Here is a 16,842-nt window from a genome sequence, read left to right on the forward strand (position 1 = left end):
AGAGGCAAACGATCACACGCTGTGGACGCGCATCGTGCATGAACTTATCAGACTGATCTGACAGCATTGAGCTCACTACCGACATACTAAGATGAACTGAACTGATTTGACTCAGGTCACAAAGCATCATGTTCACATGAATACTCAACAAGCGACTCAGCCGTCAGCAGAGGCAAACGATCACACGCTGTGGACGCGCATCGTGCATGAACTTATCAGACTGATCTGACGATCTTCAGGTCATTTGCGAGAAACAAATCTCTGCATACAATTCCGACGGCTTCCGTGGCCATTACGGTAGTTGTAAACCTGTTCGCCGTCAACTTTCATCTCAGATGAACAATTTCATTGTCGGTATAACATATCTTGTCTGTCCAGCTGTCTTTGTGGTTTGGAATTCCTCAGCCGGTCATCTCGCAGCACATGGTCACAACTTTCAACTCGTTTTGTCTTGCAACACATTGCGCCTTTTTGCGATGTATTCACTCTCATTGTATAGGTAGCCTCCTTTAGTGTCCGTATTCCGCTCCCCTTCTCAATTTTCGCTACCCGGTTGTGATTCTTCCAGTCAAAACTGTCCCACCTCTCTTTTTCGTTTTTTCTAACTGTTCTCAGTATCATCAATTGTTGCTAGATTTGACTCTGCACTATGTTAGACTGGCTGGGATATTACAGGTTGGTCATTTTATTTCGACCAGACGATGAGATAACGCAAAACTGAATTATAGATACTTTTGTGTCGGATAACTCCACATGATGAATAATGAAATGGGTCCTAACAAACATGTTTGGTTTTAGCTCAAGGTGATTTTTAGGCACCGGATCACTGGGCTATTAATGCCGCCTGCTTAATGGAGGAGTGATTTTGCAGGATTTGAAATCCGGTCCTGAGATACAAATTTATCACCCTGAAAGCTGATGCCCTTAGTTCTGTCCAATGAAATTCTGCCGTGGAAGTAACTGTTTCCTGAATTTTGTCAAGCCGGCTTTTGTTCCAAACTGCGTTATGGGTAAGTATTTGCATGTAAAGATATTACAACTTCTGGCTACTCAAAGAAATTCAACAGGACACTCCAGTCCCATATTAGAGCTTATTCTGTCACAACCGTATCTAAGCTGGAGAGATTAATGTTTTTAACTTCAGGGGCAAATCTACAACAAAAGGCTTGCACTCTCAAACGCTTAGAGAGAGTGCTGCTTCAAGCTTTACTGAAAATTTCAGTTAACTGCTTCTCCCGACATTCACAGCTGTCCCATATCACCTCTTCTACACGATATCCTAAAGCTTCATGATTTGACAAAACCATATCACACTTATAACCAGAAGAATCAAACAGCGTTTTTATGATCAAAGAGTCTACCAAGCAAATATAAATATGCATCTCCTGTTGAAAGAAGCATTAACACCAGAATTTGAACCGTATGATCCGGTAGCTTCCAAGCCAAATTGTCAGTGCAAAACATTTGAGAACTGCTTGGTTTTTGACTAGGTGCCACTGGTTGCGAAGTGCCCCAGCGTAGCTGAAGTAAAATTTTATGAACACCCCATTTTCTAAATTCATCTGATGAACGTGGATTTTATAATCAAGTGTTGTGATCTGGCTATCCAATAGGCTACTTTTTTACCATGAGTGTGCGGCAAACAAATAAAAATAATGACACTAGATTGAGTACACGATAATGAATAGGTCAGATGGAACAGACTCACTAGGAACTGTTCTCTTTACACTAGTTCGCTGTTGGCCCAGGTCAGCGAATAGACTGTAATCCAATCGTGGTTGTCCAGGGGTCTTCTTCTGAACAGTTCACACATATAATAGATTCCGAAGATGGTCTGAAATGTTTTAGTACCAGAGTAAGTCCATGAGACTTGCGAATGTCCGCTGTAAGCGCGAGCGAAATCAGAATATAGATTTGAAGCATGCGACCAAGGTTGTGTTGCGTGCGATCGTACAAGTGCGTGTTCTTTGTGGTTTTTCTTATTCAAACTAAAAGCGGCTATGCAACTGACAAAACGTGTGATGTTATAAGGAATGCAGAAGAAAGGTACACGACACCACACAAGCAACATTATAACATCCGGAACGACCCTAATCCTTTTACTTTGATGTGGGTGCGTTGACAAGCCTGGCCCTAATACTAAGAGGGAGGTCCCCACAACCCAATTTCCAATAAGAATGTTGTATTTTTTTTCGTGAAAACAGAATCAATAAGTGACCAAGTAGGCGATGACTTCAAGGAAATTTTTATAATTCTCTAGTCTAATTTGCCAAGCGTTTTTCTTCCACTTTGAATGAAAGCGCTTAAATAACTACTCCGAATATGGTTTTGCAAGTCTTCGCTTCAGATACCCTGTCGTAACTTGGTAGGCACACAGCAATATGAGGGAGGTGCCCGTCAACCGTGCATTTATGATGTTTCCCGAACAGTGACGAATCTTCTGCAAGCTCTACAAGCAGACAAGCCATCTTTTATTCACCCACACAAACCGGTGCTGATCATTCGATCGGGATTATGGAATATATCCTCAGTAGGTATTCTCCTACGGTTTTGGCGTAAAGCAATGACGGAGTTGATTTATGCTGGCGAACTTGAACAAAACATTTGCGCTAGCCTCTTTAAAATATGAAGAGAATACTCGATAAACAGCCCATTGTTCGTTAGGTGGCCCGTAGGGAAGACCAATTTATATGATAGTTCAGCCATTATGATGATCTGCTCCGGGTACTATACATCACGAGAAAAACGTACTGCTCAACTTGTTCCAAATTGAAGTCGGCAATTCTTTGGAACAGTGTTGAAAACCGGTCTACCAATTTTCCACCCAATATGTGGCAAACAGAGAATTCAAACTGAACAATCGTCCTGTCTTCTGCCAATAACAAGTTTACTCACACCGAAAATCGGAGCATATGTGAGCTACAATAACACTGAGCTCGATGTCTATTATGTGCGAGCTTGAAAACCTGGATGGCGTGGATTGCAGTTTTGAAATACCTATTGAAACTGCCCTGATCACGAGCCCAGCATCACTTCTGAAGTTGGGTTATTTACCACAATTTACGTCCATGCATTCACGGCTGACTTCGTCGAAAATGAGGTTGAAAATTATTCTTCTTGCTACTGAGCCGATTGCTCATAATCAGCCAAGGCAATCAATATCAAACCATTATTTTTCTGTTTTCTTGCCGTGCTGTTTCGTCAATGCCATTACGAGTTTGCGAGTATTAGGCCAGCGCGCATCGATAAAGTAACGCGCAAAATCTATCCTTTCAAAACACTCAACCAAATCGATAAACCTTGTGGGTCGCTTAAATAATACGCTGCCCTTCGTCGAGTACATGGGCGTTATTCTTGTGAAGCCCATGTTGCGTTTTGAAAATTGGCTAATATGCGCAGTCCAGTTTTGTAAACCGAACGAAAGCTTGGCTTAGAACCACTCATTTCATGATTTGCATACGAAGACCTGATTGGTCAGAATTTGATATATATATCAAGCCAACATCAACAGTGTCTTGTTCTCACACTAAAGATTATCGGCAAGATGCAAAATTCATTGGTCCAACTTTTGACCGTTTTTGCTTTGGCTTGTGAGTTCTTTCCGATAAGTCTTCTACACATACTTTTTATTCAGTTTTTAAATGGGACACGACTATCTGTGAATTGTCGTTTATTTTATAGTCACCGTTATAACCTGAGCTTGCCCACCTCTCCCACAAATCACCGTTTCATTGTTGCTGCTGTTAAAAAACTTAGAATCGCGTATTCGCTATGTACTCGCAAGTGCAATTTTTGTCCCCGCAACAGAAGAGATGACGATGTCCTCTGAATAAACCTCACGCATGAGAAGGTTCAGGTTTGAGTGCTGTTTCACACGAAATGTTTAGGGGCATAAAATACTCAGGTAGTAATTCAAACACGAACGTAAGACACATGAATATCCTAGTTGCGAATTTTGTTTTGGTAACATAGAAGCAGTTTCTGTGCTATGCAATTCGACCAGTTGGATTTTCTGACACCAAGTGTACGATGGCGGCCAGCTACAAGGTCGGTCGTCTAAATAGGTAAACTTAGCTCGCTGGAATTGAGTAATAATCATTAAGTCGTCCTCAAATCGTAATGATTCGCTCATCGGTGAGAATGCATGAGATTCGACCGGGTGCGCTGCAGATACCCGAATAGCAAATGAGCGGTTCCATTAGAACTCTTTTCGTTCAATAGACGGAAGAAAACTCAACCTCGCAGGCAAAACGTCTCGTCTTATTTGCACTCAGGTTGTATTAAAATTCGTGTCTGTCGTATAATCTAGTTATAAACCGATGTAATCATATTTCTTAGACGACATGTACAATCTCACATAACTCGGAAGCACTAATAGAAGGTGGTCGTTGCCACCAAGAGCCAAAGGTTCCCCGAACGCAATAACTCTTTCGACTCGTAACACAAGACTTGACCGCATGGCAGTCAAACTCAGAAAAATGATGCCTTATAAAACCCTCGAGCCCTGTTCACGTTTCAGTGGTGATCATGTTACACATGCACTTTATGGTCGTCCAAGAAATTGGAGCGCAGTGCGCTCGTTCCTCAAGGTATGACTCACGCTTTCTCATTAGAAAATGCGTCCGAGACTTCCGCAGAAAGAATGAGCCGGTCATCCATACACATACACCACAAGCTAACTGCGATCAATTTATTTCTTGAAGTGGCAATAAATTGCAACGATTATTTAAACCGCATTAGCCCATCGTTTACCACCAGTGGCCGAACGTAAGAACATCAAGTATGCGCAAGTTCACCATACTAGCGGCTATCTCAGAAGATTTTAATATCTAGGCGATGATAGACCATTAACCTGAGGAAAAAAGGGAAGTCCATTATTATCGTCCTTTCTTTTTTACGATGACCTTGGCCAAGGATGAAGTGTTTGGATCGGGCAGTGACGGCTGCCTTCTTCAGGTTCAGACAAAAGAGACATAATACACACAAAATATACTATTTTTCCCCAATTCTTATTCACGCCAGCGACAGGTAAGTTCATTCGTTAACCCCATTTGTTTAGTAGGTTTCCGGTTCTGGTCACCAGTTTTGGATTAATCCGAACGACTGGTAGATTCTGTAATTGCCACGAAGGAAAATGATGCACCTGTGTTATGCGACGAGGTTGTGCCAACTAGATGATTGATATTCTGACCAAGATTGAACAAATCTTGCTATGACCCGTTGGCCCTTTAAGGTTCTTTGAGGCAGATTCGAAGATCCTCAGGTGAACTACGCAATCATGGTTATATCTAGAATGTCTCACTTTAACGTGGTATGCCGGGCTTCCACCAGAATGCCCTGACATAAAAGGTCTCACTTGTAGAGAGCTGTGCGGCTAATTTTTATCCCTTCAACAAGCAACTTTGAACGTGAGATAGTGCCTAGGGTTTGAACGTCCCAAATTATTGTGGGACGTCTTCTAATAAGGTAGACGCCATCCAAGCATCCTCTTGTTCCGAAAGTTAAGGTGTTGCTGAGTATAGGTCTGTATTTTTACTTTTCTTTGCATCACTCGTCATTGTGTAACCATTCATAAGGGAAATAAGTTTCCTTTATCGGTATTCTACTTGCTAGTTAAATAACTGATTTAGTTTACTGTCTCTTCTTTTCTTCTCAACTTTTCAAAACGTACAGTAACAGGTAGGTTCAATACCAAGATTGTTTGATGGAATGGCTCGATTACATGAATTTAGCTTCCTGCAGGAAACCCTACAATAAGATCTGATATTTCCTTTACTTTTAGCTCTTTCCTTGTTTGATTAGTTTTCACATGGGGCTCTAAACTCAGCAAACATTGAGCTGATACTGGCTGAAATCGCGAAAATAGTTCAGATGTTCGTTGAAGTCGAAAGTTCTATGGATGGAACATTGGCTTCCACAACACATAATGTAACAACCATTGAGCCTTACTTTATGCTATTTCGCGCTCATCAGCCGACTGTATAACGCGATTGCACATTTCTTACTCCAAATGCAGTTTCCCCGGCTGCGTTCGCTATATTTCTGTTCGATGTAACACATTTGAATCACCCTCTCATCCTAAAAGACCTAGGCTTGATGGAACCTATTCCGAATAAAGGAGAGCGTAGTTGTCGGGGCTGCCACGGCTTAACTGAATAGCAAGAGACGGAGACTAGTGGCATTCCCAACACGCTCAACATTTTGTTGGGAACAGTTTATATATGCTCACGAGATCTTCGGAAACCATATTCAAGCATCCTGAAAGTCCATCGCTTTTGTCCGCTTCACATATTTCAAATTAAGAAGGACAAAGTGAGTTTCAACTTACTATGTTGATAGAATAATAAAGAATAATAGAAACTTTGCGCATACTAAAGTGTCTCCCATTGGGTCTATCAGCGAAACATCCTGGTTTCGCGATCAGTAATGTCGTTTTCAGGTGTGCAGATAGTGTCCTATTCGTAATATGCTGCAGGGCCGATGGAGATATGCAGCCGTATCAAACCTGATTTGATCACACAACCATATTTACAGTACGTTGGGCCTGTTCATGCCCAGCCTGTAGCTTACATCTGTGGATAAGACATAAAGCTGAAACACCCTTTAGCAATGCAATCCAAATTCGTAGGCTCCCGGTCGGAGGACATTCTTTGTTTGTGAACACGTTTTCTGACAACAGTCAATATCTTCTACTGTTTCAGCGAATAATTTGCTGACCCTCTTGCAGGGTAAGTAAATGCATCATGCCCGCATGCAAAATGCAATCTGCAACCTATGAGAGCAACGAATAATTGTACAAAATTATAACCATTCTAGGAATGCTATACTTATAGTGATATAATATCGCCCAACGTAGGCTCGAACATCTTACCCCTTTAAAAATATGGAATTTTCCATTGGTTCGTCTCCATGGTTATTGGAAACTAACGGTCACGCGAAACTGGCAGTCGTCGCTATGCTGACTCAGTAAATTGTTACCTTCCACAACACCATTCGATTTGTTGTCTTGGTTCAACAGTTGCAGTTTCCGTTGTAAAAAGCAATTGGTTTTCATTTGTTTTCACCTGAACATCAGTGTGATTAATTAAATATATTCACATATTCTCAAAACTGGGGATTTGAAATCACATATCTAATTGCTGACCAAATCATCGAAAAACCTTACCAGTTGTTCATATTTTGAGGAGGAATATTTTTCGGTTATTCTTGTAAGCGGAAAACCTAGAAGCACTATATGTCTGTATCATCCCTCCTAAAAACCGTGGTTGTTTGATAGCTTGATATCCATTCCAGAAAACCGGATGTCATGAAGTGATTTTTTGTCTCAACCACCGCAGAGAAATCATCCTCTTGTATTTGTAACGATGGTTGAACTGAGGTGGGGATGATCACTCAACTTAGGTGGAATTTCGCCAATTGCGTCATCATTATTGAATCGGTAAAGTGTATCAACTAGCACCAAGGAGGATCCAACGTTGTGAACATTTAGTAAAGTGCGCACATTGAGTAGCCAAAGTGATGTTGCTCGTTAGCCATATAACACACGGATTCCCAGATAGGTGAGACAAAAAATAGTCCACCACACTTTCAAAACCTACAAACTACTAAGACGATAAGCGCAAAAACAGCCGAATTCTCACCACTTAAGACGGTTTCCGTGCCTAAAGAATGAGTAACTCTTTACCTTGTCTTAATGCGGGCTAACCAGGGAGCTTTCCGGTCATTCGTGGTCTAACGATTACGTGATTAAAAATCTGGCCAATTGGCGGTCAAGTTTGAGGCGCAAAAGTGACGATTCCCAATGGGGATCGTGATGTATTTGCGCGATGCGTCGCTACGCACAAAACAACTACCATGCCCTAAATATAAATTCGGAATATATCCTCCCGCTTTAGTTAACGTTCGGCTTTAATTTCATCTGCGTGGGTTACTTATCCAACTGACTTGAAGGTTATGTAACTACAGTTTGAGTTTTTATCATATTGTCAACCAAGTGGAAGTGAGTAATCTTGCGAGGCCAAATTGCACTGCAAAGCATTTCCAATCTCCTTCGCAGTCACAAATGATGTGCCTACCCGTGAAGATGCACACTTGCAAATTTTTGGGGTCTTTAGGCAAATACTACGTCGTCCAGCCAGCACTGGCGCATCAACACGGAACAATTCGGAAGTTAGCAAATGCGTCCCAACAATCATTCTTTTTCCATGCATTTGGTCACATAATATACCTAGTTACGCTGCTGTCCCTGGTTTCAATTTGCAGTGGCAAACACTCCTGAACACTCCCATGCGGTGTGATTAGGCTTGTGCTTCCAGAAAACAAATCACTTATGAACTGCTCTGTCTCCACAAATGCAACTGAACTATGGAGTAAATCAGTTTGTGCTCTGCTTGGGGCAAGAATGCACAGCCGCGTTTGCATCATAAAATGCCCTCCGATTTGCTGAACAAAAGCTTGCTTAAATAGGTCTCTTTCGCTGGGACTTTATTTAATGGATTCATGGGAGTCGCCAAACACATAAGGCAAATTTATCCAGTCTGAAACTTCATCATTAGTCATCGGCCACCAATAGAATAGTGAGTTTGATTGGTTGTCTGTTTACTGACATACGTAGTTAGATTCCATAAGTTTCATCATTGCTCGTCGTCGGTTATTTGATGATTAGTTAAGTTCTCCCTTCTGCTCGCCGCTTTATGGTCTCCAAACTGTCATAATAACTCTGAAGTAGTCGGTTAGTCCCGAGGTAGCTCTCTAGTATTTTGATTGGTCAGTTAAAAATGTGAGTTGCTTTGTTCACGCCGTCATGATTAGATGAATTTATGAATGAGCCAGAAAAATTACTAAAAAATGTTGCATTTCAAGTGCCGATTTGTGTGGATTGTGCATCCAGACTAGCGTGGCTGAAATATGGTGGAGTATGGCTTACTGGAGTATCTGATGGTTCGCAATAATATTTAAATGATTCGTCGATGAACTGTCATTCGTAACCATAATTTTTGACGTGTTCATTTGTAGACAAACTCAAAGAGAGTACACGTAAGCCCGTTTGTTCTCGTATTCCGTACAATAATCGTCAACAGTGCTTTGCTTTATTGAGGAAAGAACCACTGACATGTTCACCGCTCACCAGAAATCTCTGTTGCACTCAAATGTAAATGAAGTAACTGCACACGTCAATACAGTCGACCACTAGCTATTGACATGCATGTTGCATGGCTTCGCAACGCTTGAAAAGGAAAACAGTCCGGTGGGCATGTTTTGACTGCAATGTGAGGAGGAACCGAAGCACAGCTCGCATTACCTTATGTGGATAAATCAACTGCCAGGATCCCGTTGAAAACATGCCGTCCAACGTTCTCAAATGTTCTACATTGTACAAACGCAGAACAATTCAAACCAAGATCACTCAATCATCAACATTCACTTAATTGGACAGCAATGTAGGGAAGAGATCGGTGCACTGTAGCAGTCGACAGCTACTGAAGGGCCAACAGGCAGCCTACCTATCAGAATCAGGTTACTCCGAACTGTCGGTACAAATTTGGGATTGGCTTCCAGGAAGACTGCACTAACAGTAACTTAAAATGTTGCATGGTAAACTGAGGGTTTATAAGATGAATGGAGGCCATTTGTTAATTGACTTCCAGGGTACCAATGCAGACGAGTCAACGCTACATGAGTACACTTCTGGGGAGCTGCCCCGTTATCCTTTTAGCCAAACGCCCTCAATGTTATCATACATTTCGGTTTCTCATTCGGGTTAGCACGTCCGGCCGATGTGATCCTCCGAAAAGATTGGGTCTGCACATGCACGAAGCGCTTGCTAAATTCTTTGTAATCGTCCATGCAACAAAATATCCTCTGTGTGTTTGTAAAATACATATGTTTTCTAAACGCGAGCAGCTTCGGGATGAAACCAATTTCGCTCAAGAAGACGTTCAGTTATGCGTCTTATTAACCGGCTAACTGAGTGGTTCTTCCAAATTAATGGATGGGTAGATAGATAGATGCATACATGAATACATGTGTATGTAGTTAGATAGTTTTTATAGAGTAAGATTTATTAGATATATCTAAACAGCAAGTCACTATTGTATTGTAGATGTCAAACACCAATTTTTTCCACTGGTTACGAAATCCACAAATGCACATTAGAACGTAGGGCAAGTACAAATTTGGAAAGTTGACCGAACGGAAACAAATGAACGAGACAAACCATGTAGATAGTGATGCTCATAGACACCGGGTTGGAATAATAAGAGCATACCGGAACAGGTGTGAGCACGTACATGTTAAACATCACTGACGATTTCGGTGCAGATGTCAGGACAAAACGGGGAGAATCTAAATACGTCACTGAGGATAGGGTTCGACTGGGACAAACTACAAACCTGAAAGAACAGGTGTCGTACATGTTAAACGTCACTGACGATTTCGGTGCATATGTCAGGACAAAACGGGGAGAATCTAAATACGTCACTGAGGATAGGGTTCGACTGAGACAAACTACAAACCTGAAATCCGCTACACGCAAACGGGCAAAATAGGGCATCATGCGGTCGAAAGACGCAATACTCTACTGCTATGAACCAGAAGATATGAAGTAAATAGTTTCCAAAATGACAAACCGTTGAAGCACAAAGGGTGCCTGATGGTTGATACGGGCAACCAGATAAACGAAGTAATAAATACAGAATTTCCTTTGCTTTAAGATCAGCGTTTCTACATTTGCAGAACAGAACTGGATGATAAACTATGTGCCAGATGTTTGAAGCTGGTAGAGGAACTCTAGGAGGATCGTTGATGAGGTGCTTAACCAACATGTATAACTGCACCATTCACAAAAGATTTAGCGTGCTTACCCGGGAGGTTTCGTCATATATTTATTTCTAAAGAAGGAAAAATTATATCAGGAGCTTTTTCACACAATGGTGGATGGTATCTTTTGAAGAGATAGAGCAGCAAGGCACAAGATCATAATTCCACTTTAGGTAGCCTGGGTGATTGGACGGATGCCTAAATGATGGAGGTGGTATTGCAAAACTGAGAGAGCATAAAGTGCAGTCATATCTTTTCACGACAGAAGTGAGGAGGGCTAACGTAAACCAGCCTTTGAAGCGGCAAAGCAGACGATCCTCCCTGAGAACACCAAAAACGTGTTGTCAAAAAAGATTTACAAGTATCATTTACTCATGGACGTTACGAAATGAAATTAAGTTGGAGCAGCCACAGTGTAATTTTTCAGAGCTTTCGAACTAGGTGTGCTTTTTGCTATCCGCCTAAGTGAGCGGTCTCTAAGCCAACTCACAAAGCTCTGAAAATTTGCTGGTACACCATGAGGTCCCCTTTAAATCTTTCCACCGAGAAGCTTGACGTTCCTGAGTATCGAGGGCTTGCCACCTCCTAATCCCACTAAGCCATACCGTGGCTCCCTGTACAACGACCACATTCTCCTGTTCCAGGACTGTCATTGTTTATGGGGCTCAACGACACAGTCTTCTGGCTTTCCAGGCTGATGGTTCCAATACACATGGCGACGCGTCCGTCAAAGTCGGTAATTCAGCGGCATTTTCCCGCAGACGATGCTGTCAGGTGGTCGGGTTTGTGAGGCACAGACGTGGATTCCGTTCCTAGTCGTCTTTCTCTACATGTCTGGGCACCCATGTGGTAGCCCACTCAACTTGTCAATGTTTAGCGACACTTGTAGACGTGGCTCAGTCACACCGACTGTAGCAAAGGCCATCGGTGCATATTTGTTCAGGTTGCCCGACTCGACTGATACTCAACTGGTACAAGAGACCAAGCAGTCCACAAGCGATAGCACACGATCTGAATACTGTGCTTGCAACATGAATAATGTCATAAGCTATGTAAGTACAAGACAATCAAATTTCCAATTAATCGCCGATGGCCAAATGGCTAATAGTTTCAGCTATCAGCAGAGAGGCTGCGTGTTCCAGACATCCTCAAGTTTGTGAGCTGTGCAATTTTCTAATCCCCAACACGGATGACAGAGCTTCCCTCCTGCTCAGCACGATTCGGTTTAAAATGCGGGCCAGTTGGTTTTATCTAGACTTCGGCGACCAAGTACTATGCCAGTCCCAGTGCTTCAACCAGGCAGTGAGGGTTTTAGGCCCCAAAAGGGTGTGGCAAGCGGCCGAGAGTCAGGAGTTTTTTTCTTCATATCTTGAATGTGACTTTCCACATTTTGGCCGACGGTCTCGGTAATATGTCGCCCTGGTTACATTTCAGCAGCTGGCGTAGAGTTATTCACTCATACGAAATCCCCTGGTAGCTGAGCAAAGTTCGACAGAAAGAATGCTCATTCGTCCTGCGAACAAAGATAAAATGCTCATACAGGGCAACCTATAATCACCTGTATGGTTATTTGTAAAGCAGACTCGACTTCATTCCCTTGTGAGTCACATTGTTCAAACGGTCAGGCTAAAGTACCTTCAAAAATTTTTCTTTAGTACCAGCAGACTACATTGTCTGTAAGCAGATTTTGACCAGCTAATTTGATGTTGACATATATTGCTCATTATATACACTTAGATATCACTTTCGAACTGCAACTTTGAATTTGATTGAATAAAGCATGCTATCAGTAATGATTTACTACTTGCTGAAATCAATCCCTTTTCAAAAAGTTTCCAAATATGTTAGCAATACTCCCTCAGTGCTGCCATTCGTTTTCAAAACATCCGACCACGCTAAATGCATTTTTAAATGCGCTAAAAGTGGTACGTAAATGGTGCAAATTGGATAAACATAAGGTAGAACGTAATTCGATATATGTGCGTATTCAGTTGTTTTTCTGATGGTGGTCTGTAGTGTTGGAACGTAAAAAGGAAAATACAAAGATGCTGAAAGCGCAAGCTTTTATTCCCCGAATGAGATCTGTTGAGCGGAAAACTTAGGATTCAGCCACAACAAAATTCGGGATGAACGGTACGTCAAGATCACCCAAGAGCCAATAAACATTTTTAGGCTTGTTGTGTCTAACACTGGAATTTTTGATGTCCTATCATGCCAGTGGCTGCGTGATGCTGTGATACAAAGGGTCACGGAAAACCATTTGCAGCTTGCGATAAGCAACTGCGTAGTTTAGAGCACAATGGGGCCATCAAATATGTGGGTCTCGTACGGACAACACTGCGTTCTTCGTTCCTGTTTGGGCTCCTGATACAGGCACCACCCCAACGGTTCTGTCGCAATTAAATTCTACTTAAACCCAATATAGACAGCTTACGGCAGTGTAGTTTTCGCGCATATCTGGCTTGCACTAGAGACTCAAATGAATCAAACTGTATCTCTTGTTCAGGATTGTCCGCTTTGCCTGAATATGCTACAATTTCGGGAATATGGTATCAACTACAACGTGAGATGTCCCCATGTGATGGTGCTTCTTTTGTCTATGCGACTTATTGTGTTGGTCTCATAGAGTAAATGATTCCTCGGAAAAATGCTTGATAATGTACACTGCGTCCCTCGAATAGTCTTAGAAAACACCATGTTCTTCGAAGATTCACTTTACATCTTTGCATTTAAGCAAGCTATTTGATGATGCAGAGACCCCAGAGAAGTGAATAGTCTTTGAATTCGTCTTCAGTCTTCTAGAGCACCCTGCAAGAACGCTTTCATGTCTGGGTTCTTCTCACTCAAGCCCTATTTCACTTACACTTGTGAAAATACTCAGTATTATTCTTAGCTCACTACTACCATGAAGCGATTTGTATCTCCGTCTAACAAACTTGGGCTGTTGTTATTGATGCGTGATGAGTCAGTTGGTCAATTTAGGACTCTGAATTTGTAAATCACTAGCATGCTTACAAAGGGGTCATTCATTCAACAATAAGTTGACTGGTGATTCTTTTTCAAAAACGACTTCAGTTGTAGCGGGAATCGTCGGTGAGTGCTCGAAAAGATTTTTCAATCAGTTAGTTTATTGTATTGGAACACCATATCGTAAAGTTGTTAGAAATAACTTTTTGGATCATCTGAAAGAGTGCTGATAAGCTGATATGATAACTGTATTCAGACGCAACCTTACATTATTCGTGCACTTTGTGTGCGATCAGAACTGACCTTAGCAAGTTGAATGAATACACTGATGATCAGCGGGATGCAGCCTGACGACGAACCAGTGATTGTGCGTTGAATGGCAGTGCCTGTTTCTTGGCAAAGTCCGTGGATTTGTATGTGATCCAGATGATCCCAATCCGGATCTCGAGCGGATTCAGGCTACGCGGTCAAAGCGCTCCAGAGATACACGGTTGATTCCATGTAACTTCATTCACCCTAACCGAATGCTAAACCAAGAAAATCAGGAAGACACCTTGGAAGCTTGGAGGGCCAAGGTTACTTTGCAAGGCAAAAGCACCTATTGTGTCCCCGTAGCTGAACATTAAATTTTTAAACACTTTCCGGAACGTTGAAGGTTCAAAGATATTCCGGGTTCATGAGACTCATCGTGCTGGGGATTTCCAACAAGAATAATAAACAGCTGGACATTGTTTACCGGCTTTCGCCATAAGGTATTGTGAGAATTATTTACTAGAGTATATCCGCGAGCTAATTTCACCAATTTGTGAATACCATTGCAAACGATTTGGAGGGTGGTGAAGGGTATCAAAATGACGTCATAGTGCACGGTGCTGATAAAACCACTCATAGCATGCGTCTGTTGCCTTGACTGAAGCGATTTCCTGAGTTCTGTGTAGCTATTCACCCTGATAAACGCACTTTAGGTGTCCTATTATCGTGATGCCTTGGCTAAGTCGTAGATGGCAGTGATTTTAAACCCGATACAAACCGTCTATCCCTTAAGTAAATGCGCCATCACCAACCAATCTATAAGAACTGCCTTCAGTTCTAGGAGAACTCCAGTATTACTCCCGTTTCATTACTAATTTCGCCAAACTTGTGAGTTGCCTGTTTGATGTCGCATCTGCCGATCACTTTTCTTGGTCATCCAACCATTGGAAAACGTTGCATGCGCTGCTTCGCTATTTTGAAACCATTATCCGCCAAACATCATTCGACCATCATTACTGATACTTCTCCCACTGGAATAGCAGTAATCATTGAACAGCGCGATGGACTAGTGATCTGGATTTTCCGTTGACTTTCAAAAGCCAAACGTGGATAAGCATTACCAGTCAGGCGTGATGCGCTGGTTGCTGACACTGAAGGCATTTTGCTCCCATTCTTTCTACACTGCGACGTGGCTGGACGCAGCGAAAACGACACCGATTTCCCGCACTTCACTGTCTCCGCGACAGCTTGTCCTTTACTCCCGATGGTTTGTTGCGTTTTCAGGATAGAGTTGCCATTCCACCGACTCAGCGAGCGGCTGTTCTAGCAAATGTACACTCTGGTTAACTGGGTGTTCACAAAATGAATATCCATGCATGCTTGTGAAGCTGGTGACCTGAACTAGATGCTGATATCAAACACACTGCTTGTGTTAAGCGTGCACACAAGATTCACCACAATTCTTCACAGTGATATCCGTGGCCAATTACTTGTGAAGCGTTTCAACTAGTTCTTGAAGATTATTGTGGTCTTTTTCTGGGTAAATACTGTGCTTTAATTGTTATTGTCGCATAATCACGTTGGCCTGAAGACTTCTAATTACTTCTTCAAGTGTCGAATTCACACAAAAAGTATTGAAAACAGTATTCAGCCACGAAGGTGTACCAGCTGTTTTGGTCACTGACAGCGCCACACACTTCACTGCAAAATTCCTCGAGGAATGGTTGAAAGGCCTTGGATGTCGACATCTCTATTCTGCTCCACGACATCCCCAGTCGAAAGGACTTGCTGAGAATTTTGTCCGAACACTGAAATCTGCCATTATTTCGCTCTCTCCTACTACTTTTGTGAAATTGGACCGTGAGATTGATAAGTTTCTAATTCAATACAGGAATGCCGTTCTTCCGTTACTGGGAAGAGCCCAGCACCTNAGCACCTCTACTAAATCTCGTCCATTGCGTACAATTCTTGAATCTACGAAAACAGCTGATGTTACATTTTTCAAGGACAATGATTTACGACCTGCTATTGCAATAGTGCTTTCATCAGACGGCAAGTGGATAGATGGATTTGGATGACCTCTCTTGTCATCGGAGACTTATCGATCAGGTCGAGTTTAATACAACAGGTTGGCCTTTTAACGGCACTCCTGCTTTTTCAAATACTAATGAATTCTTTTTGAATGAGCTTGTGGTATCCGAACAGAACGTGTCTGAAGAACACACAAGCTGTAAAGAGTCTGAAGTTTCCATTACAAGAAGATGTAAGAGATTGCGATCAAGACCATCACTGGACGATCCATCAAAACTAATTAACTCTCACACCACATTCAAAGAGTGTTTAATTGTCTTCTGCTAGCATTCATCGGTTTCCACGCTAAATGGCTAGTGCAAAGGCCCTCGGAGTTCTTACGTTTCGCCACCACCTAGAGCTGCACTGTTTGAAATTTTCCTCTCGTAAGGCAAACATTATTCCTCTAACTTCACTCACATCGGCATCATCTCTCCACCTTCTAAAATAAATTGACGTTTACGGGGAATGTGACACAAAATGGCTGGAGAAATTTGGAAGCCATTTCTAGAGTCGCTGGTAGAATGGACTTTTCCCCACAGTGTGCTAAAGTAAGGTGCCTACTGAGGTGTCTACGATTGAGGTGCAGAATGTTTACTAAGGTTATGGTTTGTTATAAATGTTGTGCAGGCCCGCATATTTCTCGGAGTTCTGCCAGCATTTGATCGGACAATGAGGGTTACTCCAAGTGAATTATATATAGATACGTATACTCGATACGCAGATTACCGATAC

Source organism: Opisthorchis viverrini (assembly GCF_000715545.1).
Source record: "Opisthorchis viverrini unplaced genomic scaffold opera_v5_509, whole genome shotgun sequence".
NCBI lineage: Eukaryota > Metazoa > Platyhelminthes > Trematoda > Opisthorchiida > Opisthorchiidae > Opisthorchis > Opisthorchis viverrini.